At 41.3% G+C, this 25,889-nt stretch overlaps 1 protein-coding gene across 4 annotated transcripts in view; it reads left to right on the forward strand.

Moving 5' to 3' along the window:
• Positions 1–25,889, forward strand: part of Sema5a (semaphorin 5A) — a 432,322-nt gene that overhangs the window by 240,765 nt on the left and 165,668 nt on the right. The window lies entirely within an intron of this gene.

Below are 25,889 nucleotides of genomic sequence, written 5' to 3' on the forward strand. Positions count from 1 at the left end.
TGGAACACTGGTGGAACTCTCCTGCCAACTCCTCCTGCAGAGATCCTCCCTACTTCCTGCTCAGTGTCAACACAGGAATGGAAGCTGACAGAAGGAGAGGTTAGCTCTGACAAAATTCCTCAGGGCAAGGTTGCTGTATCAGTGACTACTATAAACTATGGTGGGGGCAAGTAACTGAAGGGGGAAAGGGTTTATTTTAACTGATGGTTCCAGAAAGATGGACAGTTCACAGTGACAGGACGGGTCTGTCCTTGTAGCAGGTGCTGGAAGCTGGATGATCACTGTTTCTATCTATGCACCAAACCAGAGCCAGAGCCAGGAGTAGAAGAAAGCTTAAACCTTTAAATCCCGCTCCCTAGTGATGTCATTCCTTTAGCAAGGATCTACCTCCTAGAGGTTTCATAACCTCTCCTAAGCAGTGTCAACAAGGGAAACCAAGTGTTCAAATTCAGGAGCTTATGGGGACAGTTGGCATTGAAGACTCCATTTAGCTTTTCACTCCCAACGTGCCTCTGCCCTGGATTTTGTCTCTCTTTTCCAGTTGCATTCAGGCTTCTCACTTGTGTCTCTTCAGCCTTTCAAAACCCACCGGCTTCCATCTGCTAATACCTTTGCCACTCATTCTGTGAATTAGCCCCTTTAAATCCAGACTGGTTCATCAATCAATGTTTCTATTCCCTCTTCTAATAAACTTTTCTGTACCCCAAAAGGGCTAACTATGATTGACAGATCTTCAAGGGTCCATTTGGTTCTAAAATATTTATTTGTGAATGTGTCCACCTGCTATCAATGTGTGCCTCATCTCCTGGACCTTTGCCAGTCAAGGTGACCATCAGTGATTAATTAATATTTGTGTTCCAACAATTATAACTCTGTGAGCTTTTAGTGGCTGGTTGTCAGTGGCTTACATTACATGGTTTGTCTCAATGACTCACTAAATGTGTTCTAGACTCCCAGTAGCTCTACAAGGGACAAATTTACCCAGGCTAGTAGCTTGCTTTCAGTACTGGGCAGAGCAGAAGTTTGTTACTAAATTATTGATGATAATGACATTTGAAGACCATAGAGTGAGGCAATTTTAAAGTGTTTGAATTTTATCATTTCTCTTTAAAGTTCCTATGCTATGTACACATTTCAACTGTTATCCCAGAGATCTTAAAAGGAAAAGTGAATTTTAATCTGCAGAAATTTTTATTCAAATCTTGTTCAAAATAAGTACCAAATACAACAGACCTCATATTTAATATCCATCATAATCAAATCACTGTCTATTATCCTAGATTTTATATTTTGGTTTGGGGAAGACCTGATAAAGGTTAAAATAGGATAATTGGATTCTGGTTCTTCTATTCTACCCTGCTATATTATGGCCATAGGCAAGCTGTAATAAAGTAACAGAAACAAGTCAATTAGATGGGAATTCACCTTCTCATCACCTGAGAGGCCATGTTGTGTGTAAGGAGGCTGCTTGTTTGTTCCCAGCTGCCCAGACTCCCAAAATAACCACACAGAAAATGTATTAATTAAATCACTGCTTGGCCTATTAGCTCTAACTTTTTATCGGTTAGCTCTTAGATTTTAACTTAACCCATTTCTAGTAATCTGTGTATCACCACAAGGCTGTTACTTAATGGGTAAAGTTACCTTTGGCTCCAGTGGCGCTACATGGCTTCTCTCACTCTGCCTCCTTTCTCCCAGCATTCAGTTTAGTTTTCCCTCCTACCTCTATTCTGTTCTGCACAGGCCTAAGACAGTTTCTTTATTAACCAAAGATATTCACAGCATACAGAGGGGGATCCAACATCAATGCTGGGTCTTACTAGGAACTCATCTTCCAGTGGGGTAGGGTGGGAAGGGTGTCTAGGCTGAACCGTCTGCCCCTCCACCTTCTAGAGACTGTAAGCTTTGGTTTTTAATGCTGCTTACAGAGCCAGGACTTCAATCGCTTGGCCAACTCCTCCCAGAATATCTTCACATCATCTTCTTTTGTGTATATCCACCTTTGATTTACTTTTGACATAAGGAAGTGGGTCATGGTGTTTTGCGGCTGCTCTGATAAGATGCTAATGGCTGCTGACTCCTCAGCCACAGGAATATTGTTCATGATTTGTTGACATGAGAGTCCAAGGTCAAAGCAGAGTTTGTGTGTGGAAGGCTCACTTTTGATAGATTTTTTGTTTCTTTTTATTTATTTTTATTTTTTGAGAATTTCAATGTTTAAAGTGTTTTTAAAAAATACATTTGTAGAAAGAACATTTTTAATAGAACATAAAGCATTTCCCACTTCCATAGGAATTCTGAACACAACACTGAGAGCTTTTTCACATGTACGCTCAGACTGATGTCAGGACTCTGTAAATATGTCCTACTATTGTCAAGGAAGAAGAATTTTACCAATGGATGCCTAACATGCTTCATGCAGATGGCTATATAGTATAGCTCATATGTTTGAGGGTCAATTAGGCAGTCCCAAAGATATGTATAACCTCTATATAACCATAGAGATTAGAAGTTGCCTCTATTTTATTTGCTAGTATTTTCATGATATTGGGAAATATTTGTTGTTTGTAGAGTCCATTTCCCTGTATGTGACTTCTCTGTTTCCTTGACCAATTAATAGCGCTTTCAAAAATAGCATGCTGATATTTTTAAGTTGAAATACTTAAGCAATGATCTTTTCATTAAAATTCACTTTATCAATGGTCAGTGATCACGTGTTTCACTGGTTGAGACAGATTGATATTTAGCAAATGGAGACTATTGTCTATTCACCTGCTTCTATTTAGAATCAATCATAGAAAACATGGGATTATATCTGAATTTTAAAAACGTGCTTTCCACTCAAATCTCCTGAGTACATAGAACGTGATTCCCTGGGAATACTGTACAATAAAGCCAGGCTCAGCTCTTTCAGTCTTGTGGATTCAATATGAGCTATAGGTAGTGTGCAGGTGACAGGTTTAAGTTATTCTCAATTATTAAAGCCAACAAAGGGGAATAGCAAAATATGTTATATAATCAAACAAATGGTGCCAAGAGATAGGCAAGCAAAAATCTTCTTATATACACTGTGGCCAACTGAGATCAAGAATCAGGTAGAATTTGAATTTCAAAACACCAATTAGATTCATACTGCTGCTAAAAGTAGCAATTACTGATTACTCGCCCAGTCACTGTGAAACTAGAATAATGTTGACACATCCGTATTCAGAAGGTCACATGTTCCTTTGTCCTGTGGCAATTTTCTCCTGCCATTTCAAATGAGGACATTTTTCTTTCTTCTGGCCTGTGTAAGAAGGTAGGGTAAACGGCTGTTTTAAAAGTAAAAGGTGTTTCCTCAAAAGAAAATGGTTTCCTGAATTTCTTTAAGTTGTTCATTTCCAGTCTTCCAGAATTTATAAATTATAAGGTAAATTATTTTGGCAAATAGACTGCATTCTGCTAAGATGACAAGACACTTCATGGTTGCTCCAGGCCTCCTATTCCTAATACACAAGATTTAGAAGGTTAAACATTAGCTATGGTCATGGAGGTGCTGGCGAGGGGCACTCTGAGTGTGCCATGAAATGGTGCCGGAGGAGCTCAAGAACAGCCTGCGGTCACAGGCAGGCCGTGGTGGGACATGGTCATGGTGGGGCAGGGTGGATGGAGCTCAATTACTCCCTAGAGCCTGGACCTTCTGACTGTTCTTTGCTTAAAGTTCCCTGGCCATGGGGGATGCCTATGAATTACGGGACATTCATCAGCACGTGTGGTTTTTCCCAGTAGTTTCGTGTAACTCCTCAATACACTTACTTTGATAAAGATGCCCCTAGACATGCCCATATGTTCCCGGGGTTAACTGTCCCTGTTGGAGAGCCACTGATTTGCACTGACACCAGTTACGTTTTGTTTTCAGTTATCCATACAATTCAGATAGATTATTGCTCTTTGCAGTGCTAAGGAATTGAGCGTAAATTTTCAAACAAATATGATTTTCTACACCAACTTTTGTTAATAAATCACCTTGAGAACAGATTGCCAGTCTAGAATTCTGCTGCAGTTAATTTTGCTGTAAATTCCCATTGGTTTATGGAAATAAAGCAATTTTAATTCATCTGCCATTCTATGTGTAATTTTTTGCTAGTAACAAGAGACAATAAAAGGGAAAGCATGGGGGACTGGAGAGGTTGCTTAGTGGGTAGGAACTTGCCATACAAGCATGAGGACCTGTGTTCGGAACTCCAGAAAACATGTAAACGTAGGCATGGTAGCATTGAGTTAATACCAGCCCTCTAAGGTAAGGTGGGGAGCAGAGATCTGAGTATTCCTGCAAGCTTGCGGGATGGCTAATCTGGGATACAAAGAGATGCTGTCTCCAATAAGGTGGACAGCAAGAACTGATACACAAGGTTATTTTCTGACATCTGCAGGTGCACTCTGTGTATCCCCCCCAGGCGTACACACACACACACATGTGCACATACACACACATACACTCACACACACACACACACAGGAAGAAGCACAGTTTGTTCTATGAGTTCCCCCTTCCTCTGCTTTACTGGGCACATGGTTTTGGACAGCTTAATTTTGAAGCTCACCAAATCTGATTCTTTGAAATAATGAAGATTTCTGTGAGGTTTTGTCCTCAGTACACCCATTACGTTTGCAAATTTTATATCTCAGCTTCACACTAGTAGCTACTGAGTTTGGAGTCTCCTGGTACACTTCAGGAAATGGTGTTGAACAGCTTGGAGCTGTCCAGAGGATGAGCAGACGTGAGGGACTGGCATTTGATAATGAGAGATGGGGATCACACTCTATCTTATCATTTTCACACTTGACATTGCATAACTACGGTGTGGCTCAGGGCAGCTGGGCAGAGAAGGGAGGGGAAGAATCACAGCCTTCGGTGGTTTCAGGACTTAGTGAATCCATTGTTGAACGTGACAGGTGCTGTAATAATAAAAATCTGTGAAATTGTTGTTTCAAATATTTCATATATGCTTTTAGCCTGTGTTATTAAAGTGCAGGTGGAAGGCTTCTAGTACCTCAAATTCATTTTTGTAAAAATCAGATGACTTTTGTAGTAAAGATTTTTGATGTCACTAAGGATTGGGATCTATTAGGCATTCTTAGACAAGAGAAATTATGTATTTGTAGCTAACACTGCAAAAACAGTTTATTGTAATTTAAGGCAAACTGCCAACAATGGAATTACATCTACATGTCTCTTTGTGGATTTACTTTTAATTGCTTTTTTATAGTAAACTCAAAGTGATTACAAACTCAAAATTACTATACAAAAATTTGAGTCACTGTATCATCACACCACACCATTAGGTGAAGATTTTTAAAAGCTATTGGCTAATTAGAATCTAAAAGAACACATATGCTGTAATGTCTTCCATTTTGTCTCCATATCTTTCTTTTAAAACCAGATGCATTGTAACTTGGTTATGCGCACACACTTGCCCAGTTGTGTGTGTCCCTGCACAATTGTATGCTTAACTGCATAATTATGGCCCATGTACTATGCTGATAAGCGAATATTGGTTGAGTGAAAGCAAACGCCAAGTGTGAAGGACAGAGAAGCATGGAATTTGGGAAATATCTGTGTAACAGGACTCATAAAAAAGATGTATTACAACCACCATCAACCTGTCCCCTGGGGGCTTTTACAATTGAAGAAAGTGTCACATGGCTAAGAGTCTCTTTACAGAACAAATATATGTAATTTGTAAAAAAAAGAAAAGGAGAAAAGGAGTTGGCTTTTGTTTGGAGAGTGGGATGAAAAGGGTCGCGTGGTTTGCATTTGATTTTTCTCCCCACTGCAGCTCAGTTTCAGCACTGAGTCCTCAATGAAATTAAACAGCTGCATTAGCTCTGGCTGGGTCCGTCTCATCAAGGCTCCCTCTCTGTCCAGTCTGCCTTTCACTATGCTTGTTCCTATTTTAGCATTTAAAAAGAATCATCCTCACCCCTGCCCTAACTGTAGAAAATGAGCTTCATTCGTGAATGGGTTTGTGTCTGCCGATATAAACCTTCAGAACAGCTTCACATTTATTTTTTCCTGTCCCTTCACCCTGATGTCCCCTCTCTTTTTGTCTTCTTTCTCCTTCTCCATCACACAGCCTGTATGGCCACTGCCCTGCTCCTAGGCCAGGTTTCTGGATAGGACCAATAGAGAAAGGCTGAGTTCTGTGGCCTCAGAGTTTTGGATCCCTCTCACCCCCTCCACCCCTGATAGGAGCCCAAGAGGTCAGCTTCTCTGGGTTCAGGCCTAGAGTGCTCTCTGCCTGGCCCTCTCTTAATGCATCCGACTCCTCCAAATGCCCCCCTGGACTCCTGGAGACCCTTGTCTGTCCTTCTCCCCACCTGTAACTTTGTTATAGCCTTCTTGTTAGAGTATCTTCAAATTATCCCGTGAGCTGAGTGTCTCCAGTCACTCTCAGGCCCCTGGATTAACGAAGAGTTCTTTTTAAATGTATTCTAATTTCACCTAGGTTTCTGATGGTGATTTTAGATGGTATACATACTATTGCTTCTTTTTAATTTGTCTCGTAGCTCTTGCTAATTATCTTTTTCCATCAATGTTTTTGAAGAAGAAAAGAAAGAGGCATTTAGAAATAACACAGCTTTTTTAACATAATGGCATTTTTTAGAGTTTGAGGGAAATTATTTTCAAAGCACTTTAGCATATTTGACTAGAATAGGATAGAGAAAATTAATCTGTAAAGGAGCAGGTCGTGTGTGTTGAGGATTTGAGAGTGGCATGATCTCCGATGAACTAAGCAGAAATGGTAGAAAACCGCCCACACTGCCAATGTGGAAATGAGTGGAGGAGGCTGAGCTCCAAGAACGCTTTGTCATCGCTGGTGGCCAGGTTTCTCCCCCTGGCTAAGCTCTGCCAGTTCCTAGAGGGCGGCCAGAAAACAGAAGGAAATGTCTTTCTCTCTAAAGGTGTATAGGTTATAAATCTGTACAATGGACACAATTACCACTTAAGTCATAGTTAGTAAAAACTTTATATTTCACTAAAATATTCCAACAAATAAATATCATAGTGTATGAATTGGACATAATATATATTACATATTAAAAGACTTGAGATGTCTATTGTGATTGAATTAAGTGCTATTTTTTGAATTAAACTAAATTAAACAATATGTTTTATATTAAAAGAAAATTGAATACAGTTAATACTTAAGAGACCCTTAATTAACCTTAACTAGAAAGTGTCACTACATACAATTTTGTAAGCTGTACTCATGCCTATGCTAGCAGAGAAACTGTTGTCTATAATCATTCAGCACACACATGTGAGTATATGTGTTTATTAGTGTATGTGTGTATATATGTGGTGATATGTATGTGTGTGAGTGTGTGCATATCTATGTGTGTGTGTGAGTAAATGTGTGAATGTGTGTGAGTCTGGATGTGCATATGTATACTTGTGTATGTGCAAATGTAGGTGCGTGTGTATGCATGTGTGTCTGCATGTTTGTGTGTGCACTGTGAGTTTGTTTGTGACTGAGTTTGTGTACGTGTGTTTCTTTATGTGTATCTGTGACTGTGTGCTTGTAGATGGTATATATGTGAGTACATATGTGTATGTGTGTATGAGTGTGTGCATATGTGTGTGTAATTGTGGGTGTGTGTATTTGAGAGCATGTATATCTGTGTGTGTATGTGTGTATGTGTGAACATTAGCCTGTGTGTTTGTATGAAGAATGGGTAGAGGAAAGGAAGATAATTTGATAACTGATTCCTGTCCTCTGAAACGTGAGCCAGCAGGGCTAACATTTCATCTTTTTCATTTTATAGGTGAGTGTAGCAAGGAAAAGAGAAATATAGAAATATGCAGCCATTAGGCATGGCTATTTGGGTTGCAACATGCCAAGCTGATGGAACAGTTAAAAGTCAGGCCCAGGTGGTGCCCCTACTTTGAGTCAGACCTCTAATGCCTAGACATGCAGGTCTTCCATGTCTTCTCTGCTGCTATCTGGTTTTCCTTTGGATATTTGCTGAGCTTAGCCTCCTGTTTTTCAGTATTCATAGGGCTTAATCATATTCTTTTGAATGTGTACCCAAAAGAATGGAGGGGGCATTCTGACATATATGCATGAGAGATAATTGAGTTCACTGAGCAAAATTGGCCTGATCAGGACTGAACAAGGAAGCTGGCTGTACTATCATGACCAGGCAGCTCTTATAAAGAAGCATCTTTCTGGCTGAGCAAGCAGTGGCTGTATTACTGTATTGAGAGGGCTCTTATGACGGAGCATCTCCCGCCATGAGCATTGCAAACAACAAAGAGAACCTCAGATGTCTGCTTCCTTTACCCAAAGAGGCACATGGGAAATGGAGCCCAGATGGCATGTAAATATTGCTGAAGCTGGTTTATATGTCCAGATAGACAGGAAAGAGTGGGATCAGGCCCCAGAGTCTGGAGAAAATAAATTAACGGTACATGGCAAGAAAGAAAACATTCAGTGTACTCTAAATGTAGCTATCAATCTTCAGAATGTAACGACCTGCAAGTGTGTCTTTTCCAGATGTATATCACGTTGTCAGAGTGGGTCCCATCGGCCCGCCTCACACTTATCTTTCAGATGATGTTATAGCTGCATTTCAGCACCTTGCTTTTGCATTTACAGTGGTCAGGAGGTGGAGCAGACCTCTAGTGTTCTTGTAGGCATTAAACAAGAAGTAAGTGATATCAAATGGGGCTCGGAGACTGGCTTCTCTCAACGCTGGACATTTGACCTCAGTTTTCCTGGCCACATCTCTGCATTTTTATCATCACTTGTCCTGTCATTTGTCAAAACACTTGGGTCAAGAATCTTTATAAGGTCCCAGGCACCTGTGCTGGTTAAGAAACTTCCCTCGCCATCTTGTGGTCTTCACCTCGTGTTACATGTACCATGATCTGTCCGCTAAAAGGGTGAAGGGCAGACACATTGACCAGGCATCTAGAAGCAGCTCTTAGGGGAACATGCCAAACACTGCTTTCAGTTTGGCAAGTGGAAACTCCTAGTCTAGGCGTTTTGACTCTCATGCCTGCCTTTAACTAGGCTGTGCTTAATTTTTTTCTTGCTAGTTTCTTGATGACTAGACTGTCTTGTTAATGGCATGCCTCTTCGGAGAGGAAGAACACCAGGTACTTCAAGTCTCTCAAGGGAATTCACAAAGGATGGTGTATGTTGGTTCACAGCCCAGCAAAGAGTATGAGATTTGCCTGGTTTGCAGAATGCCATCCTACACTATGGAGGCAAGTGCAGGGTTGGTCTTTATTTGTGTGTGTTGGGGTGGGGGACACGGATATTTTCAAGCAAGAAACAATACAAAATGCCTTCTGCATCAGGAGACATCCTAGACAGTAGTTGGGAGGAAAAGGAAACTATGGAATTGTGTCTAAATGCTTCTAATTACAGAGAGGAGTCTTGAATTGTGTCGGGGGCACGAGGAATTTAGCACACAGCTGCAGACATTGCTTCCTCCTCCGTTGGCTTTGGTGTTATTATTGGAAGAGAAGGATGTGATCCTGGGTGTCCTGATGGGCACTGTGCCCTAGACTGGCAGACTTTATTGGCTGTAAGAGAACGCCCTTTCCTGAGCCAGAGTCATGCTTCCTGAGTCAAGGACATCGCTATGACAGTGACCTTCCCTCCCCCATTCCTAGGATAGAACAGTAATTGAAGCAATGTGTGGGACTGACATGGAGACAGTCATGCATTTAAGTTTATCCTTTTGTACAAGTAGCCAAGACTTGAAAAACAAAAGAGAGCTGTTCCTACTTTTCCATAGGAGAACTTTGTGTTGGTTCTGGTCTGCGATTAGGTCCTTTGTGTTTGTGATTGTCTCAAAGTTTTACCCCAAGAATTGTTCTTGAGGTTTAAAGTATAGGGGAAAAACTCAACCACTGATGCCTGTTTAAAATAATTGATAAATAGGGTGAATTTTTAAATCAGAATAACCATTTAAAAAAAAGAATGGAAGTAATTATAGTCTTCCAGTTCCATTTTCACCAGCTCTTTGTTCACTGGCAAATGGTCGCTGTTTTAAAAACATAATTCATTCAGGATGCGTCTCCATTTAGACTGTTGAAGTGAGCCAATCTGGGTTTGAGTTTACATTATGAAAATGAAGGCCCTTTGCTATCTCCCTGTCATGATGAGTTTCTTTCAGAATTCTTTATTAGCTACGGGTTTATAGTCAACTTAAAGTAATTACTGCTGTATTCATTGCAATGTATTCTATCTGAGTCAGAGGGTTCAGTCAGGAGAATAAATTTCAGGAAAATAAAATCTTTGCTTGTGTGTGTGTGTGTGTGTGTGTGTGTGTGTGTGTGTACCAGCATGATTCATGTACTCTGTTGATTGTACTAATCATTCATAGGACCCTTGGGTTCTGTGCTATTTACTATGACTATGAGATAATGTTTAATTACTCTTAGAAAATTGAGAAGCAGCTGAAGAAAATCCGAGGAATGGACATTGGGTTGAGAGGGTATGCCTTCATTTGGAAACGTCCTGCTAACACAGAGCATGTCTGTATCAGAACATATAACTCACTAACATGCATACATTCAAGGAATTAATTAAAGATATTTAGGCGGATACCAGCTAGCAAAGTACCTTGGTACCCAAGGACAGTGGTGTGCTGAAAATCTGGTTTTGTTGAGGGTTTAGCCCTTGGTTGATAAACTCTCTAGAGTTCTTTTCCTTGAGTGTGGGCAGAACCAATGAATACGGCTCTGGTATCACTACAGTGATAATCAAGGTTGATCCTCCTGAGTAAGTTTGTTCTACCTATGTCAATCTCCAGGAGTTTAATAGCAGGTACTCTGTCTTTGACCTTGAATAGACAAGCTTCTGTGTTCTAAAGAAGTATGTGTCTAACATTTTACCCACCTGATGTGCAAGCGTGATTTTCAAATTCAAAGTGGCACAGTCTCATGTTGGAGGCTCACGGAGTCTCTGTTATGGAGTTTCTTCTGAGCACTGCATGGGGTTAGTAAGATTCTCTAGCCTTGACCCACTAAATGTCAGTGGTATCCACCCCTCATTGGAGCTTTTACAACAAGAAATGAGGACATTGGAAAATGTCTTCTTAGGGAGGGGCAGAGCATTTATCTACCCTAGGGACTACCAGAGAAAACAGATTGTGAATTGGAGCTGTCACCTGGGTTGAATTAGATGTTTGAATGAAGTAGAGACACTTATTTTTAGTACAGATAAAGTCTATGCTGGAGGGAAAAATGGAAATTTTATCCTAACAATAATAAAGATACATTATCAAAGTACAATTATTGTTCTGTGTTTTATGTATCCTTAATCCTACTTGGAGCATTGAATATTAGAAAATAAATTTAGATAACTTCTTAATTTAGTTGTATTAAATTCAGTTTGTCTTCTATAAAAACAGAGATGATAAGGGCACATACCCTACGGAATATTTATGCAGCTTGATCTGAACTTTTAAGGTTGTTTTCATGGTGCCTAGAAGCTTTCAGGTCATAACTAATACTGTTCATGAATAATTGAATTAGAGTAATAAAAAAATCACATTCTATGAATGTTGATGTCACACAGATGGATTGTTTCTTTTTAAAAGTATGCTTCTTAGCAGATCATTGATACACAGGTCCGGCGAGGATGGGTGGGTGTTGCTGTGGTTGGAAACCTCTCATCTGAGCACACTGAATTAAGTTTTGAATTCTCCACCTAAAAATCTTACTTTGCTTTTCTATTCCTATCTCTGTTCAGGTTAGAGGTATCTGGTTTGCAAGCCCACCCAAGCAACTGCTGGGGTCTCAGGCACTTCATGTTTTTACAGTTGGTGATTGGACTTTGAGTGACATGTTTATATGTCTATTTCTGTTGGGATTCGAGACTGGTCCTGAAAGTCTCTTCTTCTTAGAAATTTCTGCAATTTACTGATCCCAAGTGATAACCGCAAGAGATTCCTACATGTCTGTCCAGATCTGGGAAGGGCTGTTGTGCTGAAGTAGGCAGGGCTTCACGTGTCTGTTAACAACATATCTGATAGTATCACACAGGGAAATACCTGTTACCACAAGCGTAAAATGAAGACCCGCCCCTGCAATCCAGTCGTGTCCATATGCAAAGTGATTAAGTAAACACTGGCTTTGGATGTATGCATGCTTCCCTCCTTATTCCTCTCCTGGACATCCTGTGAGAAAAGCATGTTGAAAGAAACAGTTTCAAAATCCTGTCCCTCTGGCACATGGCTTTCCAGGGCAAGAAATTAATATTTCAGATGTTACAAAGCGAGGAGTAAGACCAAATATATCTCTTTATCTCAAAGGAGAAAAAAGTTTATATGAAGTCCTCAGTGGTAATTTGTAAATTTCAAGCCATTCTTTGTAGACAGCCTAAAACTCGGTGATGTATTTGCTGCAAGAGCCGAGGTGCGAAGTCTACCCAGTCAATTTTGTGTTCCTTCTGGCTCCTGCTTTGTCTGTCCTTTTCCTCTTCTAACAGGAAGTTGCAGATGAAACTACTTTATAGCTTTGTCCAGGAGAAAGTTCTCTCAAGGGGTCAGATGCATCAGGGGCCACTTGTGAGTCCCCAGTCACAAACACCTCTCGTCGACTTTGTCAGAGAATGGGCATTGAAATGAGGGCTCCATTTCCACCCACTCTCCCCTTTCTAAGTCCTCAGTGCCAAGCAGGTCTCACATACACTCGGAATCTAGAGAGAGTTGTGTGTCACGTGGATGCAGGGACTAGCTCTGCTCATGTTTGGGGGCATCTTTCTCTCCAATTTTCTCTTTCATGTAGATTAATCATGGTCGGGGGCACAGAAGCCCTCAGAGACCGTACCACACTTTAATGGATCTTTGGGAAATCTAACACATGACAGTGAAGACATGAACCAAAAGTTGGGTGACAGTGGGGAAATTAGGATCAATCCCCCAAGTCCCCCATATGGTCACGGAGTTGGGCTTTGTGCCTCTTGTAGCAGATTCGTACCCCATGTCCAGAACTTTCATGGGGACTGGCCACAAAGGTATCTTTCATGGAAGGTATTAAACTTTCATGTTGTAGAAGGAATGTCGGTACTTTATTAAATAACCATCTAATTTGCATTTAGACAGACTGGGCTGTAAATGCCAGCTCCAGGTACCAGCTCGGGACAGCTGTGCAAGCAGTATGCAGTGCCAGGGTCGTCTTCTGACACCTCTCTGTAGTTATTACAATGTGACTGGAGCTCAGAGTCATATGCTGCCAATGGGAATGGTTTCCTACCTTAGAAATAAGCCTCAGACCGAATCCTTGCTTTATGTAGTTCTAACATGTTCTGCTATCTCTAGAAGTCCAGAATATAAGAAGATAGATCAAAGAAACCTTGAGATTATTATCAGAAAAATCTTTTCCTCTATTGCTACCATTCGCGGGGAATTCTATTGAGAATATTTCTGCTCCGTCTTTGTGTTATGGTATTTTCAAGGACATTGAACTCTTTGAAACTTTCACCTTATTTTCAGGTGAGCAAATAAATATAAGTTAGGAAACTTGCCCAGGTTTGTGTCACGAATAGAAGCCAAACCAGAACGCAGATACCATTCTTCTGTGAATCCCACAGCTTTTTCAGAGTCTGTCTGCTGACTCAGACACAATCACACCTCTAACACAATAGGTTTTTTTTTCAATATACACCTCTGACACAGTAGGGTGTTTTTTTCAGTACACACATAAGTCGCACCTCTAACACAGTAGGGTGTTTTTCTCTTTTTTTAACTCATTTATTTATTTATTTATTTATTAAAGATCTCTGTCTCTTCCCCGCCACCGCCTCCCATTTCCCTCCCCCTCCCCCAATCAAGTCCCCCTCCCTCGTCAGCCCAAAAAGCAATCAGGGTTCCCTGCCCTGTGGGAAGTCCAAGGACCACCCACCTCTATCCAGGTCTAGTAAGGTGAGCATCCAAACTGCCTAGGCTCCCACATTGCTTCCATGTATAAAAAAAAAAAAATCACATAATTGACTTTTTCTATATTAGCAAATTCTACATCTGTTGATTCAGTCAACCTCAGACTGAAAATTCTCCAGAATAAAAACAAGCAGAGAAAGAACTGTGCTGGCTATGTAGGGAGCTTTCTCTTTTCTCTAGTTCATAACGAGAAACTATGACAACCATTTATACAGCAAGTATATTGCAGGAATTATAAGCAATGAGGATAGATTAAAATACAGTGCTGCGTGTGTGTGCGTGTTGCAAATGCTCTATGATTCTGTAGAAGGGCCCTGAGCATCCTCATATTTCAAGACCCAAAGGATCCTCGAACCAATCCCCATGGGAGCCATTTGTCAGTTTCCCCCTGTGTTATCTGCCTGTGTCTCCTATGTCCTTAAGCACCGACATGTGTGTGCACCCAGGGGCTGCAGGTAAACTGACCTGCTGCAGGACAGCTGCTCCGACTCTATTGTACACTTCTGTCTGCATAACTCCCTCTCTGCTTTCAGCTGAATTTCCCTTGGTCCCTTTAGTATCCAGTTCTTGTAACCGGGAGTCAAAGCAGTATTTTTATATAATATCCACAGAGATGGTTCCCAGTGTAAATGCACTCTGTTCTCTCCCCTTCACTGTGAGGTCGCCATCATTTCCTAAACAAAGTGAAATACACCTTCTTGAAAAAGAAATCATGATGCTTAAAACACAAACAAAATTTATCTTTAACTTATTAAATGGTTACAAATCAATCTGCTGTTGCTGATTAATTATCTATACTAAGTAGCATTTAAAAATCTGTGATAAATTGCGGTAATCCCTTGAAGTGTTAGAGGCGATTATTGATGAAGTGTGATGTAAATGAAATTCACTGCAGTTGAAGGAAAATAAATTCCTTATTAATAGCCAATTATCTTTCTCTCACTTCTGTATTCAATACGTCTTACTTTTGTGTTGACTCTAACTGCTGGGGACAATGATATTTATTATGATGACACTTTTACTCCCAATGTAATTAAGCTCCTTTCACATTCTAATATGGCACTGCCATATTACCATTTACTGACAGAGCCTAGACTTCAAAATAAAAATGATAAAACCCAAGTTTTAGATTTCATTATCTGGGCATCTCAGGACCCCATTTTCTCTGATTTTCCTTCAATGGATGGGTGGGCTTATCACCATCTGCCCAAACATCCTCTCAGAAGCAGCTAGCTCTCTGCATCTTCTACACACAAAAATACCTTATAGATTGTTCCCTAGGTCTCTAACCTCAGCCTACCTCAGTACTTCTTTATCAATATACTAGAAGTATTTGGGTATCAGCCCATTTGATTGACAGCTTTAGTATCTATCGGGCCTAAACAGATAAAATCTGCCAATACATTTGCAGGGGTAAATCATAATACAGTTGGTGTGAAATCCATTACCAACAAAACATGGTAAAATTCTGCTGCGTTCGTCAAGAGTGGAGAATAGCAAATAGCATGGATGTCTAAAAAACAAGTCAATAGGCTGAAGTGGCTTGAAAAGAGTTTATCATATTGTTTATTAAACAGCATGTAATATTATGGTATTAAATAGGCCATGTTAGCATTCTGTAATACAGTTTATCAGATTTGAAAGATTATTCATGTTTTTGAATGATACCTTAAAAAGTACTTATTTTAAGAAATGCACATAGAAGTTAAATGAATAATATCTACATTGAAACTCTACATACTCAGCAGCTAATTAAAAAGCTCACCAATGTCTATTCCTTTTGATCCAAGCTACCCTGAAACACATCACAGATGACCTGGCATTGCCTGCTTTAGTGTGCGTTTGACCTCCATTCTTCAAAGGGTAGCTAATCAGGATGAAGGATGCAGGGCAGGTGCAAAAACCCGTTCTACAGAATAAGAAACACAAGGAAGATCCTGGGTGCACTTAGATGGAGGAGGTGATTTGAGGACACAGGCGAGCAGAGAACAGAAATATGAATAAGGGTAAAGAATTCATCCATGTCTCCAAGGCATCAGAACAGAAATCATGAGGCAACGGTCCAAGCACAGAATACCAGTTCTGTGTAAGGAAGGACTTACCTGTATCATGTTGGCTGAGGATGAAAAGTAATGAGGAACTGGTGTTTTCAAATAATTGGGATTTTTTAAAAAATTAATTAATTAATCTATTTATTTATTTTGCATCGCGAGAACAGTTTCCCTTCCCTCCTCTCTGCTCAGTCCCTCCCCGCACTCCGCCTCCTGTTTCCTCCCCGAAATCCACTCTTCCACTTCTGTTTAGGAAAGGGCAGGCCTCCCATGAGTATCAACAAAACATGCTTGCAGTAAAATACTTCTCCATGTATTGAGACTGGGCAGGGTGACCTAATATAAGGAGTAGGGTCCCCAAAACTAACAGAAGAGTCAGCTCCTATTAAGTCCTCCTAAGTGTCACCCTCTCCCATACACCGGTTGTTTTGAATTTTTCAGATCATAATATAACTTTATCACTTTCCCATTCCCTTTCCTCCCTCCAAACCCTCCTATATACCCATGCTTCCTTTTTCCAAATTCATAGCTCCTTTTTATCAATTGTTGCTATATACATTATACATGTATGTATATTCATTCTTAAGTAAGTAGAAAACAGTGAGTCTGTATAATGTTACGTGTATATATGTTTTCAGGCCTGAGCATCTGGTATTGGATACCCAATGAGAACATTTTGAAACAAGGCTTCAATTAAGTTGCCAGGAGGACTTTGTTCTCCCTCAAGCCCAGGCAAGCCTTAAACACTCTTTCTCCTGCTTCAGCATCAACTCCTTAGCTTTTATACAAGCAAAGGATCTAATATGTTGTGAATATTAAAATCATGCAAAAGCCTTCATCTTTGTGGTGTGGAGACAGATCGCCACAGGAAGACCCTGGAGCTCGAGCCAATAACCTTGAGACTTCCGTGAATCCGGCCTGCGCCAGCTCAGCAATGCACACGCTCAGTGAAGCATAAGCGCTCATTGAATCTCAGCTTCCTAATCTGGAATGTCTGGAGGTTGAATTAAGAGCAATAGTTAAAGTCTTTCTCTGCTTTGCACTGTGGGGCAGTTGGTGCTTCATGGAGGCTCTCATCCTCCTTGGGCTCACAGCCAGGCTCCCAAGCTCCGCACATTCAAACTCCTTTGGTCTGGATGCATTTTGATGAATTTGTTGTGCGGTGCTAGAGGTGCAGTGTTGAGAGATAGCTCCTCATTACACTAGTAAAAACTGTTGAACTGTGCCAACCCCTTTCCACTGACAAAGAATGGTCGTAATTATTTTATATCTCTTAAGCATCTTATTCTTTTTCCTCAAGGAAAGGGTTGCTTAAAAAAGAAAGCATTGTTTTCTTGTACTATCCTAACTGGCCTGGTAAACATGTCTATTTTAATATAACTTTATACTAAACAATGATGCTTTTTTCCACCAAGCACAAATCCTTATAATGGTAGAGACATCTAGAATCTGTGGAGCCACAGCCCTCTAGATTGTTACAAATGGCACAGCACTCTCCTCCCAAATCGTGTCTCGGTGAGTTCTCATTATTAATAGGACTTCAAGAGAGTCTTTGCCCAGACATTGCATTTACAGGATACTTTAGGAAGGAGAAAAGCCCACGTGCTTTGAAATGGGTCCATGCCATCTTACACTGACCGTTCTTTGAAACAGCAACGCCAGTGTAGAATTCCAGACAGACCCTTTCTCGTTTGGCTCTGTCGCCGACATTGACATCCCACATAGAGGTCCCCACTCTCCTAAGATGCCCCCGGGGCAGATATGAGCATTCATTATGTAGAACTCTCTCAGAGCGGCACTGAGCACTGATGCCTTCTGTTCATAGATTGGGAACCGTGCGCTGAGTGGATGTTTTTTGGGGGTAGGAGCTGTGGGAGTGGCTTGCAAGGAGGGGTACCGTGGGGCAAAGAATGTTGAAACTTTGTAATTCTTCTTTAGTCTTCCTCCACAAAAATCTGCCTTTCTCCTCCCCACATTTCTCAGATGCCAGGCCTCAACATGAAACCACGGCATTAAGGTCAAGTGCCTCACATTCTCACCAAGCAACTCTCGCTTAGGAGAGCCAGGGCGTGGGTGTTGGGCAGGCAAGATAGGCAGACAGCAGTCTTGGGGTGACCTTGAAAGAAGCTGAGCAGACAGCCCCCTTCACCTCGATCCTCCGGTCACCTGGGGATGGTCACCTGCATAAGGTCCCAGAGAGAGATGAGTGTTGACACTCAATGCTGTACCAGTAAGATGAACAACATTTGACGAGTCAAACTCCTGGGAGCCATGGTGCAGAAAGGGTCTACACACCCTGCATGGGCACATGCCAGAGACTCCTGAAAACACAGGGAAGCACCAGAAGCCGGATCTGTGAGCTGGCCTTCATTTCCAGTGAGCAATGGAATTCGTTTGTTCAGAGAAATCCTATGGGCTAAGCAGAGTCAAAGCTGTCTCTACATGTGGATAAAATCAACTGTATACTGTCCTTTTGCCAAGCAGTACTGCTTGGTTGGCAGACCTTGCCAGTGTTAGAATAAGAAACCTTCAGGAGAGTGCTTTTGGCTCCTCCTGGTTCCTCACAGGTCTGAGGCAGCAGCTGGCAGTGGGCTTTCATCCTAGGCAAGCACCACAGTGCTGAAGGGTGGGAGTAGGTTTATTTGTAATCCTAATAGAGACAGCTCCAGTTACTTGGCTCACATGTGAGTATTTCCCCTTTCTCTTCCTGATATTCACATGCATGGATAGTAAGAATCCCAAGAATTAAACTAGAAGAAATTTCAGATGAGGACCTTTTTAACTTCTTTCTCTGGGGCTCAAAATAAGGGATATTACATGATTCTTGTCCACATTGCCTGAATCCTGGCATCTCCTTCTCCATGCCCAAAGCAACAGATCTCTGTTGCAAGTCACACAATTGCTGATGGTGAATGGTTGTGTGTGGTACCTGAAAGCTATATCGAATATCTAGATATTTCTCTCTTCAAATATATGTGCAAAATTGCAAGCTCAGATATGTGCTTATTGTGCCTTTCCATTCTTGATTGGTACTGAGCAGACCTTGAGCTGAACCCATGGTGGGAGGTAACAGTTAGAGGAACTACATTTCCCACCATGCTCTGGGACTGCAAACCTGAGGAATCTAGAGTGTTTGCATTGGAACTTCTGTCTTCATCTTTTAAAATAAATAAATGAAATGGCTTATTTTAATCACAAGACCTTAGGGTATGGTTCTGGAATTTACCTAGGACATTATGTGAGTGATAATATATTTATTGCTTGATTCATTTATTAGTAGTCCGTTCCTTCACCTATGCCTGTTTCTGCTGCTTATTCCAGCCTCTTCCTCCCCTCTTCCACACTCTTCCTTTCTCTTAGTGGTCTTACAACTGGGGTTACTCTAGCCTATGGAAATGTGTTCCACATATGTGCATTATTCCTAAATGGGAGACAATGAAACCAAGCTGAAAGTAATGGGCTCTTAGTGAGTTTTATTTTCTTCCAGTTCTATGACATGGTTCTTCCCAGTCGTCTCCAGTTTAGATTTGTTTATATCTGTCATGGTGATTCCATGTTTCCTAAAGGGAACTTTGGTGAAAGGGAATGAACCGAATGAAGGGGAACACAAATACAGTATTCCCATACTAGCTCGGAATAGGGTATAATAAATGGTTCTTCACTTAAGGTGGAACTCACAGGTCACCACAGGGAACAGGAACAAAATCCAGCATCCAGGTGGGGGAGGTGCAGCAGCCAACATGAATCTTTTGGTACCCAAAGCCACTCCCAACCTGGTCCAGCCTCTCAAAGGCCATTGGCTGAAGGAGGTTCCCTATCACCTGGGTACAAAGCCACCTTCTCAGAGTTTCCAATTTTAAAAGTAGCTTAACAGAAACCACCAAAACGTATTGACCAGCTAAGCTGGGTTGTTATCACACTCTGCAGGGGAGACATATTGTTTCTGCGATGAGGCAAGAACATGTTTGAGAAAAGATAAATAGTTATAGTCTGTGATCACTCTTTCCAAAGGACACACAGAGAAATTGCCACCAGAAATAAAATGCTCATCTGAGGGAAGTCACTGCTTCTGAGCAGCTGTGATAGTCAGAAGCCGAATGACATCCTGGGAGGACTTGATCTGATCATGCTTGGGCAAACACTTGGAGCAGAGGTGCATTCCACTGTCGGTAATGAACACTGTTCCTGCGGTGGTGGTGCACACCTTTAATCCCAGCACTTGGGAGGCAGAGGCAGGTGGATCTCTATGAGTTCAAGACCAACCTGGTTTACAAGAACTAGTTCCAGGACAGGCTCCAAAGCTACAGAGGAACCCTGTCTCGAAATACAAAAAAAAAAAGAAAAAAAAAAGAAAAAGAAAAAGAAAAAAGAAAAGAACGAAGGAAAGAAGGAAGGAAGGAAAGAAAGAAAGAAAGAAAGAAAGAGGCTTGCTAGGACCTAATTCAAGTCAGAGGTAAATACTAAGTTGGGGGCTGGGGAAATAGCTTTCTGCACAACCATGAAAACTTGGGCTTGATCCCTAGCACTCACATGAAAATAAAATGGTTGTGGTGGTGCACTCTTGCCCTCTGTCTAGGAAGATGGAAGATGGAAGAAGGGGCCTCCCTGAGCTTGCTGCTCAGATAGCCGCATCTGTTTGCTGAGGTCCATGCTAGTGAGAGACTGTTTGAAAGAAAGAAGGATGGCTCCTATGGAATGACATCCCATGGTTGACCTCTGCCTTCAAGATGCACAAATATGTGCACCTGTGCACGTGCGCGCACACACACACACACACACACACACACACACGTGAAGTGGGGGCAAGCAAAAGAGATTATATATGATAGACTCTCGATGACTTCTAGAACCTTGGATGTAAAATAGAAAGCCAGCATTCAGTTCTATTCCTTTCACAGGCAACAAAGTTTTTTTTTTAGAAATTCTTAATGCATGGCATTATTCCAACTTTCTCAAATATTGCAATAAGGAACTTACTATTCCAAACAGATTTCTTTTCTGGGTTGGCAGACATCTGTATACCCACCCCCTCCTGACTGAATGGATTTAGCTTTTTAAGTCATTTGGACTCCCACAGGCATTTATTTGGAATTTTGTTTTTAAAGCTCCCTCAAAGCAAAGAATAATTTTTCAGTGAACACGTGTGGAAATATTGTTACTATGGACCTTCCGTGAATATTAAAATCGAATCATTCCCGGTAGCACTTTGCGTTTTCCCCTCTCATTGTAGCTGTGCTTCCAAGTTACAGACAGATAAAATAAGGGATTAGATTGTGACTAAAGGGTGCTTTTCTTTAAACAATTAAAGTAATTGCATAGTTGACAACTTCGCAAGCTTGTTCTATGTAGACACTGTGCTGGGTCTCCTTAGTCCTCAGCAAGACTCTTTGATATCATTGCTGTGCATGGTATCCAGCAGCCAATGAGAAAAAAAAAAATGAGAGAAATGGGGGAAAAAAGATAAGAAGAAAATTAATGATAAAAGACTGGACTAATACTTTTAGTCAGTGTCTAGCCCAGCTCTCCATACCCACAGTCTCCATAGGTTCCTATGGTCTCATTCTTTTCCCATGTCCTTTGTAAATGTCAAGTCCCCAAGGATGCTAGTGGCTTAGCCATTGAGACTGAAAGGGTAAAGATGATTGATCAACAAGTCTTCTGTATCAACAGCTTGACCAATTGGCTATCCATCTTCATTAGATAATGTAAAACCCATCCCTAGACTTCAGAAGTCTGATCAATACATTTTTATCTGAGATGCAAAAATTTTTATGACATAGTAAAGTTTTGTTCCAGTGAGCCTTTTAGTTTAAGAATGTACATGAAAATGTGGTTATGTCTCTGAGTAACTTTTCAAGTAGCTGTATATGAGGGGAGGGGTGAAATGTCTATATCTTATCCTCTTCACATTCCCTGCAAATCAATACAGATCTTTCTATTTTCCATTAGTGACATAACATCTTGTTTGGCATCTCATCTCCCCATTATCCATTCTTAGTCCTTCACAACTCATTTTCCACACTCAGTCTAGACGAACATCCTGCAGAGCAGGGACTCTGCTTGGCCTCCAGCACTCCTGGGCTGGGTCATCAACTGCAAACTCTGATGGAGAAGCAAACACTGACCGTGGCCTGAGTTCTTTGCTATCTGCAGGTTTCGGGTATAGAGGTCTCTAGGGAACCCCTTCCCTTGCTCATTTCCAAGCTGTCTCTGAGCCTTGTATAAATGTCCTTACTATCCCTGTCATTGTAAAGTATCTGAAACCACACCCACATTGCTGCCTAATTGGAGAACTGGATTCTGAGCCACTTGTGATGCCCTTCACAGAGAGGAAAGGCAGTAAGGTGGGCGAGAAGAACTTTATTATCGCTGTAGTTCACTGACTGTCTGTGCAGTGAGGAGATGTAGTCAGTTTCCTGGATCCCCAAAAAGTCCCCTGTCAAAGCTGTCCAGATGCACATTTTCAGTGAAGACTGTGATGTTTATATCACATTTCAATTTTTAGGAGAAAATTAATGATGGATTAATAAAGACACTATATAAGTAATCTGAACTGTTTTGTCAGCTAGGCAGAGCTCAGTCTTTAGAAGGGCTATGTGTGTGTGTAGCCATTTCTCAGTGTCATAGGCCATGCACCATTTACCCACTGAAAACAAAAAGCACATCTGTCATTCCCTTTATGGAACTTTTCAGTTGCTGAGCACAAAAATTTCTGGGTCTGACAATTTCTCCTGAGATGTCTTGGCCTAGAGTTTAGAGAGTACTACTAGATGTACCTTGATAACTCCCACTAGGACCTCAGGAAACAAGAGCAGGCCTTATCCCTGCTCTGTGGAAGTATGAGGTAAGTTCAAAATGCAAGTGGATTTGCTCCTACTTCACCCTCAGCTTGAACGTAAGCTCTACAACCCAGTGCTTCTACTAAGGAATGTGGGGTGCCTCTCCCACTTTCAAGTTTTCAAGTTCTGCTACCCACTTTCAGAGAGAGACTCAGTGTGTCTTTTCAAGCATCCAGATTAATCATTCTTTCAGCACGATTTTAATGAAAATGTATTCTGTGGCAGCCAGAGCTTAAATGCTCAAGAATAAATAATTGAATTACATTACAGGGCTCTTCAGTGAGAAGCTGTATAGTCAGACAAACATTTAATCAATTAACAGTAATTAAGGAAAGCATTGATGAGTGATGAGTACAAGCATGCTGCCAAGAATGCGAAAGAGGCAGGAGTGTCTCTGGTATCTTCTGAAGAGGCCCATGCTGCAAGGCAGCTCTCAGCATGTGGCTTTTGAGCTTCTGTTGGAGTGATGGGGAGTTAGGTAGCAGTGAAGTAAAGACTCCTTTGGGAGAAGGAGCCAGTAAATATGCAGGCACAGGACAGGCAATGAGTCCAGCAGTCTGAAAACATCTGAAGGGTTTTGAAATCCCCCCTCACTGTGCTAAAGTGTCAGAGCCTTGACATCGAACAGAGAAATGAGAACAGATCCTAATCAGGCCTTGTGAATGAAGTTGGAGGTTCTGAATTTCGTCTCTAAGATGGTGGTAAGTTGCTAGAAGGCACTGAACATCATCTATTTGCCATCTACAAAAGATGGTTGAAGTTAGAAAAGTGTTTTCATGGAGCGAGATTGGAAGAAGGACCTCAGAAAGAAAATCATTGCAGATAGATGTAGGGGTGATGTAATGGGAGGACCAGGGTTTGTTGGTTTATTTTCTTTGTTATCGTCATCAGAATTTATGGTAGAGTGGATGCTGGTGATGTGAGAATCAGAGGAACCAAGAATAATTAGGGGATGTTTAACAGCTGGGGAAGGGGTGGTTATCTAGTCAACTCTAGAGGAGGAACAAGTTGGAAGACATGGAGGGAAAATGTGATTTTGATGGGTAATAACTAGGACACTTTGGGACACATACCAAGGGATGTGTCCAGGAGAGAGTTGGAATTGATAGTCCAGACTAAGTAATGCACCCCAGAGAACAAGAGTGGAGAAGGAGGGTTCTGGGCACATGCAGGGGAATGCCACAGGCAAAGGAGACTGAGAAACTGCATCTGAGGGAGGAAGAAAATCTAGGCAGGATGGTACTGCTTAAAAATCTTTAGTTTTTTTTTTTTTAAAAAAAAACAATCAAAAAACCCACTTCATTCAATAGTCAAATGGCAGGCTAGACTACCCTATTAGAGCGAAATACTTTAAACTCACCTCAGAACTGGGATTCAGACCCTTCTGTCTGGAACAACAGATGCCTTTGCCCACTCTCTCTGCAACCTATGATAGCTGTGTGTGTCCTATGCCACTCTCCCTAGCCTGCTTGTGATTCTGCCCCATTGAAGTTCCTTGAACTAGGTTTCTTGCTTTATCCCCAGAAACTTCAACTACTGATGCTTATGACTTGTTGTCTATGTTTCTTGTATGCTGTGTTATCCCTGTGAACTTCCTGTCTTATTCTGTTAGAAATTTAGGACTCTCTGACACATACAACTGTGTGCAATGTTCCTCAGTTTCTCCTTCCTTATAAAGTGTTTGCTGTCTTCATATATGAAAACTATTTACCACATTACTGCTTAAAACCCTTCAACAATTTTAAAAATCTACATTTACAGTACAACATGAAAGAGACGTCCTGGTCTCACATTTTGTGACTTTCCAGATTCAAGATTTCATACCCCCACCATCCGATCCTACCTCCACTTCAGTCACAGACATGTTTTGATGGAGGAGGGTCATCTTTCTATCTGTTGATTTCATTGGTTAAGCAATAAAGAAACTGCTTGGCCCTCATAGGTTAAAACATAGGTGGGTGGAGTAAACAGAACAGAATGCTGGGAGAAAGAAGCTGAGTCAGGAGTCGCCATGATTCTCCCACTCCAGGCAGACGCAGGTTAAGATCATTCCTGGTAAGCCAGCTCGTGGGCTACACAGATTATAAGAAATGGGCTAGTCCAGGTGCGAGAGTTAGCCGAGAAGAGGCTAGATAGAAATGGGCCAAGCGGTGTTTAAAAGAATACAGTTTCCGTGTAATTATTTCGGGTAAAGCTAGCCGCGTGGGCAGCCGGGTGGCGGGACACAGGCCCCCCCCCCGCTCTTATTTCAACAATGTTTTGTGTTTCTCTGAACATCACCATCCTATCCTACCTCTGCTTCAGTCACAGACATGTTTTGTGTCTCTGAACATGGCATGCTTTTCTGCTCCTTAGACCTTACCACGCTGCTGCTAATTTCCAGCACCCATCTGTATTCTTATTCTACCAGTATCCCCTATTCCTCCCTCCCCTCTCAAATGGCTTTTGTCCTACGTTCGCTTATGGTATCAGCTATCTCTTCTGGCAGAGTTTGCTGTGCTCATGAAATGCAGCCAGGCCATGTGACTGTGGGATCTTCATCAGTAGATTCAACCAAGTGTTGAAAACACCTTTTTTAGAAAGCCATCACCTCTGAATATTTGCAGACCTGTTGTTAATCCCTAAACAATGTACTGTAACAACTACTGCAATCCCATAAATATTGCAAGTCACCTACAGATCATTTAAAATATAAGGGAAAGTATGTGGCGGCTGCATGGAACCATGATACTGTTTTATCTAGGGATTTGGGCATCTGCATATTTGCATATTCATGGGGGATCTGGAATTCATCTGCCTCAGATGCCAAAGGACAACTCTCTTTTCACTTTTCAAGTTGATTAGAACTACTTCTCCGTTATCCTCTGAAGGTTGAGAATTTCTAAAATGCAGGAGACTTTAAATGGCCTTTGTAAAAAAAAAAAAACCCTGGATCCTTTCTCATAATAGGATCTCAGTAAATATTAGGTGAGTGCAGTTTCCATTTTGAAGAAACACACACACACACACTTCCATCGTCACTAATAGCTAACAGTACCTGTTTTGTGGTATTTTCTCA

The sequence above is a fragment of the Microtus oregoni genome, unplaced genomic scaffold, assembly GCF_018167655.1.
Source record: "Microtus oregoni isolate MIOR12 unplaced genomic scaffold, Mior012 000040F_ref0000088, whole genome shotgun sequence".
Classification (NCBI taxonomy): Eukaryota; Metazoa; Chordata; class Mammalia; order Rodentia; family Cricetidae; genus Microtus; species Microtus oregoni.